Source organism: Oryctolagus cuniculus, chromosome 2, assembly GCF_964237555.1.
Source record: "Oryctolagus cuniculus chromosome 2, mOryCun1.1, whole genome shotgun sequence".
Classification (NCBI taxonomy): Eukaryota; Metazoa; Chordata; class Mammalia; order Lagomorpha; family Leporidae; genus Oryctolagus; species Oryctolagus cuniculus.
Window position 1 is genome coordinate 131820841 of NC_091433.1, and position 5035 is coordinate 131825875.

The following is a 5035-nucleotide window of genomic DNA, read 5'->3' on the forward strand; positions in this document are numbered from 1 at the left end:
TGCAAATGGTGAGGTTTAACAAACTGTAGGGATGTCCTAAGAGGTACAAATCCCAGGAAGTCCTAGCCAGTCTGGTTGTTCCTTAGGAATTTTTCCAGCCTTTAAACCTCTCCAAATCTCTCCTGAGGGCTGGCCTCGCCTGGTCTTCAGACTGTTGACTCTCAGAGCCATGTATCTGGCTTCAGCCTGTTCCTGTGACCTCCACTCATCCGTCTGGGGACTCAGTTTCCTGCCTGCTCAGCTTAGAGTCTCCTGAGCAGTTCTTTGCCAGGTTTGTAGATGCCATCCCATGCACATTCCCAGAATCCTGCATGGCTCCCTCCTCTTACCCTGTGCTTCCCATGCCCCCATTCTAGTGCTCTCAGTCACTCCAAACTCTTATTTTTTTCCTTAGCTAGCAAGACTGTGAAGCTCCATTTAGGACCCTCCTCCCCGTGCTATAGTCTGGAAAGAGCCTCCTTATCTGGTCTGCTATCTCAGAGCGCAGCTAACTTGATCACAACTTTGCCTGTTGTCCAACAACTGCTTCCCATGCTGCCCAGTCTCCTAGCTGCTTATGGTAAAGGGCTGGCTCAGTTACTCCATCGTGACCAGAAGTAGAAGTCTGTTCTCACCTATACGATACCTTTGGCTGAACAGGACTTTCACTCATTTGAATTCCTGTTTATCAGCCTTTTCCTTTATGGATTCTTAGCTTTGTGTCAATGTTAGAAATTCCTCCTCTGATCCACCAAAATTTGCTGTGTTTCTTCTACAACTTTAGTAAATTCATGTTTTACACTGACATTATTAATCCACCTAGAATTTATTTTTGAGAATATTGTGATAGGCATCTATTTTTATTTAAAAAATTACTAAATCATAACCTGTTCCTTTTCACTCATTTGAAAAGCAACTTCCTCCAATATGAAACTCATGGGCTCTTTCTAGACTCTTGATTGGATTCCAGTAAACTCTTTTTTCCTTAATTGGGACCACATTAACTGTAGTTTAATTTTTTTTTTCAAATAAACTTATTTTTATGTATTGGAAAGGCAGAGAGACACAAGATCTCCCATCCCTTGGTTCACTTCCCAAATGCCTGCAACAGCCAGGGCTGGGCCAGGCCAAAGCCAGGAGCCTCAAACTCAATCTGGGTCTCCCCTGAAAGTGGCAGAGACCCGAGTACTTGAGCCACTGCCTGCTGCTCCCCAGGGTGTGCATTGGCAGGAAGCAGGAACTGGAAGTGGAGCCAGGGCTCAAACCCAGGCACTCCAACATGGGATGTGGGAACCCAAGTGGCATCTTAACGGCTGCACCCAAGAGCTGCCCTGTGGTCACATTATAATGTTTTCTTACCTGGTAGGGCAAGTGCTCCTTTAACTTTTCAGAAATGTTGAAGTGTGTTTGTAGAACAGGCTCTGATGATTGGTGAATTTCACTGAAGGGTGTGAGTTGGTGACTCACCCAATTTTTCATCAGTGCATCCCTGAACTTTTAATCCCAGTTGATCCAGTGGCCATGGAGGGCCCTCCGAAAGGCATTCCCCAGCCTTTTGCCCAGGAAAAAGGAGCCGAGCAGGCAGCTTTCCGCAGTGTGCAGGGTAGGAGCAGAGGAAGGAGGGCTGGCATCTCACTGCTGGGTGGGGATGGCCCCTGTGTGCCCGTGCTGGGCACAGCCTCCTAGTGTAGGCAGCGGCAGGGGTGCGGCTTGGTGCTGCAGGCAGAGGGAGGAGCGGCGAGCTCCATGTGGGCCTCCTAGCAGTTCCAGCCATTTCTGGATTCAGCCTTCCCTGCGCTCTGCTTGAGGAGCGAGGCAGAGTTCTAAGCTGCGGGTCTGCCAGGCTTCTCCGTCACAGAAAGCTCTGCCTTGTGTTCAGTACTCCAGCTACTGCCTGTTAAAGATCCATTTTCTCAGTTCTGTTATATCAGTTATCACTCGGCTTCCACAGCCAGCTTCCAAATTTCGCTGAGGTTTCTTGTCTGTGGTTGATTCACACCCGATCTTTGCCTTGTGGATTTATTTCTGTTCCATGACTTACAGTAGGCTTGAGGAGGAAACGGAAATGTGCATCAAATCTCTCTCTGTCTCTCCTTCCTTCTCTCTGTCATTCTACCTTTCAAATAAACAAATCTTTAAAAAAATCCTGTATTCAGGGATAGACCCTGAGATAGGCATTTGATACAGCAGTTAAGATGCCACTTGGAGCCGGCACCGTGGCTCACTAGGCTAATCCTCCACCTGCGGTGCTGGTACCCTGGGTTCTAGTCCCGGTTAGGGTGCTGGATTCTGTCCTGGTTGCTCCTCTTCCAGTCCAGCTCTCTGCTGTGGCCTGGGAAGGCAGTGGAGGATGGCCCAAGTCCTTGGGTCCTGCACCTGCATAGGAGACCAGGAGGAAGCACCTGGCTCCTGGCTTCGGATCAGCGCAGCGCACCGGCCATAGCGGCCATTTGTGGGGTGAACCAACGGAAGTAAGACCTTTCTCTCTGTCTCTCTCTCTCACTGTCTAACTCCGCCTGTCAAAGAAAAAAAGATGCCACTTGGGACACTTGCATCCCATAGCAGGGTGCCTGGTTCAAGTCCCGGCTCCTCCACTTCTGCTCTAGCTGCGTACTGATGCATACCCTGGTCGGCAGCACATGATCACTCAAGTGCTTGGGTCCCCGCAACTCACATGGGAGACCTGAATGAAGTTCAAGGCTCCTGGCTTTAGCCCTGCCCAGCCCTGGGTATTTTGTGTGCAGAGAGGTCTGCGCTGCCTGATTGAAAGCAGGGGCACGGGCCGGTGCCGTGGCTCAATAGGCTAATCCTCCACCTTGCGGCGCCGGCACACAGGGTTCTAGTCCCGGTCGGGGCGCCGGATTCTGTCCCGGTTGCCCCTCTTCCAGGCCAGCTCTGTGCTATGGCCAGGGAGTGCAGTGGAGGATGGCCCAGGTGCTTGGGCCCTGCACCCCATGGGAGACCAGGAAAAGCACCTGGATCCTGGCTCCTGCCATCGGATCAGCGCGGTGCGCCGGCTGCAGCGGCGGCCATTGGAGGGTGAACCAACGGCAAAGGAAGACCTTTCTCTCTGTCTCTCTCTCTCACTGTCCACTCTGCCTGTTAAAAAAAAAAAGAAAAGAAAAGAAAAAAAAAAAAAAGCAGGGGCGCTCATCTCCACCAAGCACTGAGATGCCAACCCTCCTTCCCCTTTGCCCTTACCCTGCAGACTCTCCCTCCCCCTCTCTTCTCTCTCCCTCTTTCCCCCTTTCAAATAAGATGAAAATAAATACAGAAATGTTTTTAAAATGTATTTGTTGTCTCACTATGCTACAGCTGCTTTTCAGCTGCTCTTCCACGTTTCAGCCAGGGAGCGAAGGGGAGCTGTGTCTGATCCACAGCTGCTCAGTGTGGAGAGGGACCGCTGGTGCCCTGCAAGACCCAGGACAGGGGTGTTCCTCTCAGCTGAGACCTGGATAAGCAACGGGGGAAAGGCAGAAGAGGTGGCTTCGGGGCAAGGGAGGGAGCGTGGGCAGCTTCTCCATGCCCCTGTGTCTCCCGATGGAGGATCTTGGGATTGGCTGCCTCGCCCCCCTCTTTCCTCCCCTTCTCGGAGATGCCTTTCCGCACTGCAGAGGCTCCATGTTCCAGAACCCCCGTCCCCAGGGTTCCGGAAGGCAGTTAAGATGATTTCTTTATTGGCAACAGTTGTGTGACACCCGGCCAATCTTGGCTTCCCATCCTTTGGGCTATTTTCTGTGGGAGGTAAAGTGGTGGGAGTTGGCACTCGCCCAGCACCATGGCGTTGGGGGACAGCTGCAGCGGCAGGAGCGTCCCAGCCCCAGGACCGCAGCTTCGGCGGAGTGTTCTCCAACTCAGAGCTCCTCCTGCCCCTCCAGACCGCCCAACGATTGTGTAAGCACCTGAATGGAATCCCCTGGTACCTGCTTGGAGTAGCTAGAGGAGTTTCTGACCCTGCCTTGAACCTGGCCTGCAGCAAATGGCCTGGGGCCTTTGCTGCTGTGTGATGCCTGCCAGGTACCCGTGATGGCAGAAGCTACCAAAGAGACAGCTCCATCTTCAGAAATGACACCAACTCCCTCACCCTCAAGGCCTTTTCCTACCTAGGGCTGGGGAGGCCAGGAGGCAGGGGCGCAAGCTCCAGGGTGCAGGGAGGGATGTTTTGGTAAGGAGGCCACTTAAAGAAAGACAAGACACCTGGAGCCCTGGGGTTCTTTGCACTCTGCTCAACACAGCTGTTCCCTTCCTGACTTCAGGGATTTTTCTCTGTAGATCCCTTTGCACAGGTGAAAAAGGCTAGGATTTCAGAAAAGTCTAAGGATAAAACAAAAGGAACGCCAAAAGAGCCACAAACTTTTACATTCTCAAAATCCATGTTCTAACCCCAGCTTCTGCTCCCCTTGCCTTCCGCCTGTAGCCGCTGCCCAGATCCTGCAGCCTCCCAGCAGTCGAGGTTTGCCTCTTTCCTTCCTGTTCCTGCCCTGTTAGCGCAGGGATTCCGGAGGGGCACTGACATTTCTGCAGCTGCTTGGAGGGAAGCAGCTCAGCCAGCATGAGACATGCAGACAAGGATGGCCCTGCAGCACGTGCCAGCCCTGCATCATCATCTTGCCCAGCAGAGGTGAGATACTTTTACTACAAGTCTTCTAATTCTCCCCAAGAAATAGCTTTCTTAATTTTACATTTAAAAAATGTGCCATTTAGAGTCTGCATTAGGGGCAGTTTTACTTTGTTTTAAGAAAAGATTTATTTATTTGGAAGGCAGAATTATGGAGATGGAGGGAGAAATCTTCCACCTGCTGGTTCAGTCTCCAAATGGCCACAAGCCAGAACCCTAGAACTCCATCCGGGTGTTCCATGTGGGTGGCAGGGGCCCAAGTATCGCTTTCCTGTGTACATTAGCAAGGAGATGGATTGGAGGTGGAGTAATGGGCGATAATAATGGATCCCAGCATCATAGGAGTTGGCTTAATTCACCACACCATAGTGCTGGCTCCTGCAATTTTACTTTAAATGATATCTACCAGTCCCCTCATTTCCCTCTGAAATACCCAGT